The sequence below is a fragment of the Panulirus ornatus genome, chromosome 15 (genome assembly GCF_036320965.1).
Source record: "Panulirus ornatus isolate Po-2019 chromosome 15, ASM3632096v1, whole genome shotgun sequence".
NCBI classification, from domain to species: Eukaryota; Metazoa; Arthropoda; class Malacostraca; order Decapoda; family Palinuridae; genus Panulirus; species Panulirus ornatus.
Window position 1 is genome coordinate 30,810,426 of NC_092238.1, and position 12,181 is coordinate 30,822,606.

Consider the following 12,181-nt stretch of genomic DNA (forward strand, 5'->3'; position numbering starts at 1 on the left):
TACAACTGCAGAAAGATTTGCTTGATCTCGTGGAATTTGTAAAGCACAGTAAACCTTAAATCTAATGAACTAATAGGGGGAAAGGGTGTCCTTTAATGCCGAAAGCCTGTAAATTGAATGTACCCTATTTCTAAGCCACGTTTAAGTTTAAATGCTTTCTTTTAACACCTCTATCACTGTAGGGTTTAGTGTGTGCTATGATAATTGGGTGTCGGGCACCCAGCAGCGTGGGAATGCTCAACAAGGAACAGACAAAGAATGGCCCACCCATTCGTATACACATACATAAATGCTCATACACACACATATACATATCAAGATATACATACATATTGTTATGAACATGCGTGTGTGTGCCCACATGTTCGTCTATATATGTATGTGTGTGTCTTTGTGGTTATGGTGTAAGTGATATTTTTGGGGCAGGACAACGGAGGGGAAAACAGGATGGTATTGCAGTGGAATTTATTAAAAAAGGGGGTGACTGTATTGTTGACTAGTTGGTAAGGTTATTCAATATACGTATGACTCATGGTGAGGTGCCTGAGGATTGGTGAAATGCTTGCATAGTGCCATTGTACAAAGGCAAGGGGAATAAGAGTGAGTGCTCAAATTACAGAGGTGTAAGTTTGTTGAGTATTCCTGGGAAATTATATGGGAGGGTATTGATTGAGAGGGTGAAGGCATGTACAGAGCATCAGATTGGGGAAGAGCAGTGTGGTTGCAGAAGTGGTAGAGGATGTGTGGATCAGGTTGCTTTGAAGAACGTATGTGAGAAATACTTCGAAAAGCAAATGGATTTGTATGTAGCATTTATGGATCTGGAGAAGGCATATGATCAAGTTGATAGAGATGCTCTGTGGAAGGTATTAAGAATATATGGTGTGGGAGGCAAGTTGTTAGAAGCAGTGAAAAGTTTTTTATCGAGGACGTAAAGCATGTGTACGTGTAGGAAGAGAGGAAAATGATTGGTTCTCAGTGAATGTAGGTTTGAGGCAGGGGTGTGTGATGTCTCCATGGTTGTTTACTTTGTTTATGGATGGGGTTGTTAGGTAGGTGAATGCAAGAGTTTAGGAAAGGGGGCAAGTATGCAGTCTGTTGTGGATGAGAGAGCTTGGGAAGTGAGTCAGTTGTTGTTCGCTGATGATACAGCGCTGGTGGCTGATTCACGTGAGAAACTGCAAAACCTGGTGACTGAGTTTGGTAAAGTGTGTGAAAGAAGAAAGCTGAGAGTAAATGTGAATAAGAGCAAGGTTTTTAGGTACAGTAGGGTTGAGGGACAAGTCAACTGGGAGGTAAGTTTGAATGGATAAAAACTGGAGGAAGTGAAGTGTTTTAGATATGTGGGAGTGGATTTGGCAGCGGATGGAACCATGGAAGCGGAAGTGAATCATAGGGTAGGGGAAGGGGCGAAAGTTCTGGGACTGTTGAAGAATGTGTGGAAGTCGAGAACATTATCTCGGAAAGCAAAAATGGGTATGTTTGAAGGAATAGTGGTTCCAACAATGTTATATGGTTGCGAGGCATGGGCTATGGATAGAGTTGTGCGGAGGAGGGTGGATGTGCTGGAAATGAGATGTTTGAGGACAATATGTGGTGTGAGATGGTTTGATCGAGTAAGTAAAAATAGGGTAAGAGAGAGGTGTGGTGATAAATGGAGTGTGGTTGAGAGAGCAGAAGAGGGTGTATTGAAATGGTTTGGTCAAATGGAGAGAATGAGTGAGGAAAGATTGACAAAGAGGATGTAAATGTCAGAGGTGGAGGGAACGAGGAGAAGTGGGAGACCAAATTGGAGGTGGAAGGATGGAGTGAAAAAGATTTTGAGATATCGGGGGCTGAACATACAGGAGGGTGAAAGGTGAGCAAGGAATAGAGAGAACTGGAACGATGTGGTATACCAGGGTTGACACGCTGTCAATGGATTGAACCAGGGCATGTGAAGCATCTGGGGTAAACCATGCAAAGTTTTGTGGGGCCTGGATGTGGAAAGGGAGCTGTGGTTTCGGTGCATTATACATAACAGCTAGAGACTGAGTGTGAATGAATGTGGCCTTTTGTCCTTTCCTAGTGCTACCTCGCAGGGGGAGGGGGAAGCTATTTCATGTATGGCGGGGTGGCGACGGGAATGAATAAAGGCAACAAGTATAAATTATGTACATGTGTATATATGTATATGTCTGTGTATACATATATATGATTATTATATATTTTTTTTTATTTTGCTTTGTTGCTGTCTCCTGCGTTTGCGAGGTAGCACAAGGATACAGACGAAAGAAATGGCCCAACCCACCCCCATACACAATGTATATACAACCTATACACTCAATGTACACATATATATACACACACAGACACATACATATATACCCATGCACACAATTCACATTCTCTGCCTTTATTCATTCCCATCGCCACCTCGCCACACATGGAATACCATCCCCCTCCCCCCTCATGTGTGCGAGGTAGCACTAGGAAAAGACAACAAAGGCCCCATTCGTTCACACTCAGTCTCTAGCTGTCATGCAATAATGCCCGAAACCAAAGCTACCTTTCCACATCCAGGCCCCACACAACTTTCCATGGTTTACCCCAGACACTTCACATGCCCTAATTCAATCCACTGACAGCACGTCAACCCCGGTATACCACATCGATCCAATTCACTCTATTCCTTGCCCTCCTTTCACCCTCCTGCATGTTCAGGCCCCGATCACACAAAATCTTTTTCACTCCATCTTTCCACCTCCAATTTGGTCTCCCACTTCTCCTCGTTCCCTCCACCTTCGACACATATATCCTCTTGGTCAATCTTTCCTCACTCATTCTCTCCATGTGCCCAAACCATTTCAAAACACCCTCTTCTGCTCTCTCAATGTGTTAAAATATATAGGTATGTATATGTGCGTGGGCGGATGTGTTTGTATATACTTGTGTATGTGGGTGGTTGGGCCATTCTTTCGTCTGTTTCCTTGCGCTACCTCGCTAACGTGAGAGACAGCGACAAAGTATAATAAATAAATACATAAAACATAAATATATATACTGTTTCCCCTTTTAGAAAGTTAAAATACAAGGAGGGGAGGGTTTATAGCCCCCTGCTCCCGTCCCCTTTAGTCACTTTCTACAACACACAGGGAATGTGCGTAAAGTATTTTTTCTTGCACTCAAACCACAGCTCCCTTTCTACATCCAGGCCCCACAAAACTTTCCATGGTTTAACCCAGATGCTTCACATGCCCAGGTTCAATCTAATTCAACCCCAGTATACCACATCGTTCCAATTCACTCTATTCCTTGCAAGTCTTTCACCCTCCTTTATCTTCAGGCCCCGATCACTCAAAATCTTTTTCACTCCATCCTTCCATCTACAATTTGGTCTCCTGCTTCTCCTTCTTCCCTTCACCTCTGCATACATCCTCTCTGTCATTCTTTCCTCATTCATTCTCTCCATGTGTCCAAACCATTTCAACACACCCTCTTCTGCTCTCTCAACCACACTCTTTTTATTACCACACATCACTCTTACGCTTTCATTACTTACTCAAACAAACCACCTCACACCACATATTGTCCTCAAACACTTCATTTCCAACACATCCACCCTCCTCTGCACAACCCTATCCATAGCCCATGCCTCGCAACCATATAACATTGTTGGAACCACTATTCCTTCAAACATGCCCATTTTTGCTCTCAGATATAACGTTCTTGCCTTCCATACATTCTTCACCCTCCCAGAACCTTCACTCCCTCCCACTCCCTGTCACTCACTTCCGCTTCCATGGTTCCATCCACTGTTAAGTCCACTCCTAGATATCTAAAACACTTCACTTCCTCCAGTTTTTTCCCATTCAAACTTACCTCCCAATTAACTTGTCCCTCAACCCTACTGAATCTAATAATCTTACTCTTAATCACTCTCACCTTTCTTCTTTCACACACTTTACCAAACTCAGTCACCAACTTCTGCAGTTTCTCACCTGAATCAGCCACCAGCACTGTATCATCAGCAAACCACAACTGACTCACTTCCCAAGCCATCTTATCCACAACAGACTGCATACTTGCCCCTCTCTCCAAAACTTTTGCATTCATCTCCCAAACCACCCCATCCATGCACAATTTAACAACCATGGAGACATCATGCACCCCTGCTGCAAACCAACATTCACAGGGAACCAATCAGTTTCCTCTCTTCCTACTCGCACATATGCCTTACATCCTTGGTATATATATATATATATATATATATATATATATATATATATATATATATATATATATATATATATACATACTTATATCTTTTTTTTCATACGTATTCACCATTTCCCTCATTAGCAAAGTGGCATCAAGAACAAATGACTGAGCTTGAGAGGGAAAAATCCTTAGTTGGCCCCCTTCCCCTTACCTTCATTTGGGAAAGTAAAATGAGGGGAGGATTTCCAGCTCCCCACTCCCACCCAATTTAGTTGCCTTCTATGACATGCAGGCAATACATGGGAAGTATTCTTTGTCTCCTATCCCTAGGGATAATGGAAAAACTTTCAGTTCTCCTTTTTAGTAATAATTCTACATTACTTCTGATGATATCTAAATCCTTTGCCGTAAATGTTGCCTTCAACAACAACAATACTATAAAAAATATCTTAATCAGGAACTCACCAGAAAGCTCTGCAGGCTTTGTTTATAGAGTACCATGTAAAAAATTGATATATATCTTATGCCAAGCAACATAAACATAGTATAAGAACAGGACAATAGTCAAATGCCTAGTTTAATCATGTTAAAAATTATGATCATTGTACCGACTGGAGTAATGCCATCTCAGTTATCAATATTCAACACATTCCTTTATTCTGTAATTTGTTACTCTTTAGGGCTTTCAAGTTCTATCTCACTTGCCATTTACATTTAATATAATCTTTTATTCTGCACATAAAATCTTTAAGAGATATAACTCTCATATGTAGATGCTAGAGAGAGCTTTACCATCAGCTATCTTATAAATTCTGATACTAATATGATGTCCAGGATACCATAAATATTCTACCTTTTTATGCAGTAAGCGAATCATAACAATCCAGTCTTGGACTCTTTGAACAACAGGATGCATTGGAGCTAGAATGATGTGGTCTGGTGTATGCACTGAGAACTGGAGTAGACTGTATATGTCTTTTCTGAAGACTGTTCAATTAATTCAAGTGCAGTTTGAATATCAAAACTATCATGCAGTAAACACAGAAGATTCCTCAGATACTTTTGATACATGAAAGTCTTCAGTAACTATCAAAAAGCCTACATCTTCATCATTTCATCATTAAATATTATCATTCTGTTTGCATAAATAATATCCTAAAAAATTTACAATTTCTTATTAAAGAAGCTTTGTTACTTTTGGTTGCTTTCATCCATCCTCAGCAAAGTTTTATCTCAGGAATCTTCAACGAAGAAAAACAAGCAAACCTTACTTCTTGAACTGTGCTTAAGTCCAAATCACTCATTAATGGTATTTTTCATTCTTACAGTAAAAGGTTTTGAGAAGTTTGGATTTTGATCAAATACCTTGGTCCTCTCAGCAGCAAATATACACTTATATACAGCATTAGATGTTGTAAAAACATGGCTTAAGAGATAATCTAAGCCTAGATCTTCACATCTTAAATTCCTAAGGGGAACTCACCACTTTCAGCTTACTAGATCAGCATATATTCTCATACCAAAAGTGGGGACATCACCATTTTCTGGATGCTGTTTGTGGCCAATGAATATATCTGGCGACCATATTCCCATTTCAATGTACATAAAGTGCCCTGTTCTAATGGACCAATTGAGGAGAATGATGGTCCATTAGAAAACAAAGTCAATCACATAGTGAATTTTTCTAAGTATCATTAACAAAGGAAATATTGACAAGTGTAATGGAAATCTACCTTATCACTTCAAAGCTGGAAGTGTTCAGCGAGTAGCAAAAACTACTCTGAATAAAAAGAAAATAGCTTCAGCGTCACATGGAACCACCTGAATCACTTCCTGGCCTGAAATAGGAGCTTTCAGGGGGAATAATCTAATCTCTTTCCTGGATCTCTGACCAAATGCAACACATATAGCACCCTTATCTGCCAGTATTTAATACATAAAGAAAGGAATTAGTACCATATAAAATTATCACTGCAGTTGTATGAAGATGGGTAGTAATTGGGAAGCAGTCACCAATCAGGGAAGTATATTACCAGTATCACCCGCCTGGCTATCAGGAAGGTTGGTGACAGCTACATAGTAAGCCAGCACTTCAGTGGTTGTCAACTCAAACACCTCTGACCCAGGAAGCTGTCTATCCTCTCTGCCTCACTCACATGTGGACTGCTAGCATTTTGTCCACAAATATAAAACCTCTCCTTGTCACAAATAACTCTTGACAACACTTAACTCACACAACTAATTCTTTGTAACTCTAGATTCTTCCTGTGGTGAGTAATATGCACTAGCCCTGCCTTTTGGCAAAATGGTAGGAGCAATAGATAGATAGACAGAAAATAAGTGGGAACATTGGACAGGAGAATTAAGTAGAAACATAAGGTAGAAGTAATAGATAGGAACATTAGGTGGGAGCATTAGGTAGAAGTAAAAGGTTGGAACATAAGGCAGACACATTCAGTAAAAGTAGTCTGAGGAATAATGCATACGAACCTTTAAAAACCCTACACTGGAGTTGCCCTGTGTCTTGTTAGTCATGAGGCACTAGAGACTATATTGTGGCACTAGAGTTCACCAATTAACGAGACTCTTTTGCCATGGCCACTCCCTTCAGGAATTTCCTGAAGGGAACAGGAATTAGAAATATAGATAGATAGATAAATAGAATTGCACGAAAACACCAGTACAGATTGGTTTCAGTGTTGAACTATGCATGCAACCACACAGTCAAATACAAACATCCTAACACCATAGTGACAGTAGCAGACATGCATCTCTCCATTACACAACTGGAACAATGAATCATCCATAATAAGTCTGAGTAGCCAAAAAAGTCTTCACTTATTCTTTTTATCCCAAACAAACATGAATCCAGCTCACAACTGCCAGTTATCTTGAATGGACAATCACTTTCACAGAATAAAACACTTACCATTCTAGAAATCACATATGACACACATGGAACTCACTCCCCACACCAGTATCAACACAAAAGCAACACACAATGCCCTGAGAATACTAACCTGCACCAGCAAAAATATTAACATCCTCTACAAACAATTCATATGCTCCAATCTTAACTATGCCTTACTCCTAGTTGAGGCGGTCCAAAAATACTACAGATTCAGCCAAGGGAAATGAAGAAGCTCTAACAGTGAAATTGTCTCTTAAATCTGGGGCTATTAATATTCCCTGAAAGCCAAATTGTTGGAAAGAACTATTTTTCTTCTTTTTCAGTATCATGATAGAAACAGTGGCTGTCAAGTTGCACTCCTCTAATCTAAGGACCAGTCTTCCCTTTCTGCTTTACTAACATGAGGACAACTGGCCTTATGTCCATAAATATCAATTCTTGTCACATGTAACACGACACCACTTAACTCACGCAGCTTATTCTTCATAACTCGAGATTTTCCTGCAGTGAGCACTATGCACTAGCCCTGCCTTTTGGCAAAATGGTAAGAGCAGTAGATAAAAGCAGTAGGTAGGAACATTTAGGCAGAAGCATTAGGTAGAAGTAGTAAGTAGGAGCATTAGACAGAAGTAGTCATTACGAACATTAGGTAGGAGCCTCTACAAACACTGTGCTAGACTTGCCCTCTGCAGTGGCCTGCTAAAGGAGGCACTAAAGGCTAAGAAGCGGCACTGGAGTTCTTTAGTTATGTTGCCATGGCCATCTCTTTGAGGGAGTTCCATTTGCAACAGGCATCAGAGATATAGATATAGGACTATTCCAAGAAAGTCTACTAGAGGGACAAAAATGTTCCAGTAATTCCAATTCATGATCTGGGTATCTTAAGACATTGAGTGTAATAAAAAACTGGAGACACAAACACTGGACACATTTTGGTGGCAAAGAGATCCATCTATGGATTCAACTCTAGGGAAGGATTCAACTAAATGCCTCTCTTAACAGGCATTTTGGATATTATGGAGACCAATCTTGAGATGGCATTGGCCCCTACACTGCATACTCCTGAAGGTAGGATGCCTGAAGAAACAGGCTCTTGTTAACTTCTAAGGAGAGAATTTTTCCATTCATTCTAATAAGGGAAGGGAATGGCAGGAGCCATTTACTCAAGAGGCACTGAAATGCCACTTTAATGACCATGAAAAATACAATTCCACAATCATAGAGTGGAAGGACCATGGAATGAACATTCCCTGCATGTTACTGAGGAGAAATTTCTCATCTCCCTAAAGGGCTGTACTTACATGACCTTACAAAGAATGGAAGCCCATCCTGCTTGGACATCCATCCACACTATCAAAGAAGCTGGTTCCAAAGCATAAGAGTATGGAAGATCCTCATAACTGTTGACCAGATCAGTGAAACGATATGTTCTTGGGGTAGGTCTTTCTTCCAGTTTCTGCATAAGGCCAAAAATGCCTACTTACTGAAATTTCCGGAAGGTGCAAGTACACAAGCTTACAATAAGATATATACAAGGAAAGAGGAATGGTATTAGTTGCTAGGCAACCAATGACCGAGGTGGGACATTACTAGTACTACCTACCAGGGTATTGGGAGAGTTGGCTGGTGATAGCTGCATTGTGAGCCAACATTGCAGTAATTGTCAAGTTGCACTCTCCTGACCCTGGTAGCTGCCTTTTCTTTCAGCCTTACCCACCCATGGACTACTGGCAATCTGTCTACAAACATACAATCTTCCTAACTCATGATTTTCTTGTGGTGAGTACTAAGCACTAGTACTGCCTTTTAGCAAAATGATAGGAGCAGCAGATAGAAGTAGAGGTAGGTAGGAACATCAAAAAAGGGCATTAGGTATAAGTGGTTTGTTGGAACATTAGGTAGGAGCCTCAGAAAACAATGCGCTTTAGTTGCTCTCTGCCAATGGCCTATTAAGGATGAGGCACTAAAGGCTATGAAGTGGCCCTCGAGGTTACCAGTTGTGGAGACTCTTCTGCTATGGCCATCCCCCTGAGGGAGTTCCTGAAGGGAACAGCATCAGCATCAGAGATAAAGACAGACAGATGGATAAAAGTTATCATGAAAACAAATGAAATGTTCATTATTTACTGCATATGTATTTAAGCAATCATACATCTCGCAGCAACAACAGTGATTTACCCCTACAGCCCAGGATGGACCTACGTTGTTGGATTGTGCTGTTGGTTGACCAAGCTTTTGGAAGCTGCAGCATAACCCCCACAGCCTGAATGGTCAGGTACACTTTGTAGGTATCTGCCCAGTACATTCTTAAACTTCTCTACTGTGTATCCCATGCTGTTTCTGACGATGGTAAGCAAGGTGTTGAAGAGTCTTGGGCCCCTGATATTTAGAGCGTTCTCTCTTTTTGTGTATCTTGCACATTTGGATTTCAGAGGTATTATTCTTTGATGTCTTCCATGCCTGTTATGCCAGTAGGAGGTTACTTCCAACTGTACCTTAGGAACCACACCTTCCAGGATTTTCCAGGTAAAGATGATATACCTCTCCTGTCTGTACTCCTAAGTTTATAGCCTCACAGACTTTAGCCATTCTCAGTTATTTAGTTTCTTTACTACATTCATATGGGCTGTGCACGATCTCTGAACACTAATTCCACAATTTTGCCCACCTTGTAAAGTGAGGTCACAATGCAGCAATATTCAATCCGTAAAAGAATCAGCACCTTGAAAAATATCATCAGTGTTTCTTCTTCCTTTGTTTTGAAGATCTGCAGGATCAAGCCAACCATCCTTTTGCAGGAGGCAACCATTGCTTTATGTTTGAAGATTAGGTCATTAGACATTATTACTTACGAGACCTTTCACATTATTCAACTGGTTTATGATAACATCTGCATCTCTCCTGTATTATGAATTGTCTCTGATTTCATCATTTTTCCCTACACTGAAGGAGTCGGAACTTATCTCCATCGAAAAGCATGTTGTTCACTGTTGCCCAATTAAAGACTTTGTTTATGACTTTTTTAGCCTTTCAGCATCCTCTGTTTGTGATTTTCATAATTATTCTTGTATCCCTTGAAAAGGATGATATGAAACTGTGGCTCATGTTTACATCAATGTCAGTTATAAGAATGTGGAAATAAGAAGGGTGCAAGTACAGTTCCTTGGGGTGCAGATTTTTTTTTACCATGGATGTACTAATAATATGACTGACAACTATGTATCGTGATCTGTAAGTTTAAAAGTTGTATTTCCATCTCCCAAGGTTTCTGGGTACTCCTATCTTTTGCTATGACACCAGGGTCACATATGTCCAATGCTTTCGCAAAGTCTGTGTAAATCACTTCAGCATTTTCTTTGTTTTTCAGAGCTTCAACAATCCTCTTACAGTTGTCAAGCAACTGAGAGAAGCAAGATCTTCCTGCTCTGTAACCATGCTGTCCTGAGCAATGTAGATTGTTAACTTCCATAAATTAAGTCAGTATACCTCTTGGTACTCTTTTGAAAATCTTAATAATGTGGGATGCTAATGCTACCGGTCAAATGTTTTCTAGAACTACTTTGCTTTCACTTTTGTAGAGTGGACAATGAGAGTCAGTTTCAGACTCTCAGGAGTGATGCCAGAATTTTGAATTTTCTCTATGATATTTAGTGCTCGTGCTATAGGTGTTGTGCATTTCTTTATGAAGACTGGGCTCCATGAAGTCCACAGTGCATGGGCATGTTCTCATCGCCCTTTCAAAATCTTATGATGGTGATATCTGCAAATTGCACACTTGTTGCTAAGCTAAGCAAAGCAGGGAAGGTTGGGTTGTAAGCAAATGTTCATATGTTTTTAGCTGTTTTGGAGCTCAAAGAAGAAATGCAAATGTCAAGATAAGAAACTGAATCATAAACATTTTGATTTTTTTAATACCTATCATTTTGAGGGTGTAGTTAATTATTTCATATGCCATAATGAAGGGGTTATGCCATACATACTTTTAGTCATAAAGTCAAAAGAAATATTTATCTATTGATTTATTTTGCTTTGTCGCTGTCTCCAGCGGGGTAGTGCAAGGAAACAGGAAATAGAAAGGCCCAACCCACCCACATACACATGTATATACATACACGTCCACATACAGCACATATACATACCTATACATCTCAATGTATACATATATATATATACACACAGACATATACATATATACCCATGTACATAATTCATAGTCTGCCTTTATTCATTCCCATCGCCACCCCGCCACACATGGAATAACAACACCCTCCCCCTCATGTGTGCGAGGTAGCGCTAGGAAAAGACAACAAAGGCCACATTCGTTCACACTCAGTCTCTAGCTGTCATGTAATAATGCACCGAAACCACAGCTCCCTTTCCATATCCAGGCCCCACAGAACTTTCCATGGTTTACCCCAAATGCTTCACATGTCCTGGTTCAATCCATTGACAGCATGTCGACCCCGGTATATCACATCGTTCCAATTCACTCTATTCCTTGCACGCCTTTCACCCTTCTGCATGTTCAGGCCCCAATCACTCAAAATCTTTTTCACTCCATCTTTCCACCTCCAATTTGGTCTCCCACCACCTCTGACACATATATCCTCTTGGTCAATCTTTCCTCACTCATTCTCTCCATGTGACCAAACCATTTCAAAACACCCTCTTCTGCTCTCTCAACCACACTCTTTTTATTACCACACATCTCTTCTTACCCTACTATTACTTACTCGATCAAACCACCTCACACCACATACTGTCCTCAAACATCTCATTTCCAGCACATCCACCCTCCTCCGTACAACTCTATCCATAGCCCATGCCTCGCAACCATACAACATTGTTGGAACCACTATTCCTTCAAACATACCCATTTTTGCTTTCCGAGATAATGTTCTCAACTTCCACACATTGACTCCACACAAGGCTCCCAGAATTTTCGCCCCCTCCCCCACCCTATGATCCACTTCCGCTTCCATGGTTCCATCCGCTGCCAGATCCACTCCCAGATATCTAAAACACTTTACTTCCTCCAGTTTTTCTCCATTCAAACTTACCTCCCAATTG

The 12,181-nt window shown here is 40.6% G+C and overlaps 1 protein-coding gene across 4 annotated transcripts in view; it reads right to left on the reverse strand.

Annotated features, from left to right (window-relative positions):
• The window catches only part of LOC139753815 (TGF-beta receptor type-1-like), a 255,338-nt gene that overhangs the window by 15,905 nt on the left and 227,252 nt on the right, over nt 1-12,181 (reverse strand). The window lies entirely within an intron of this gene.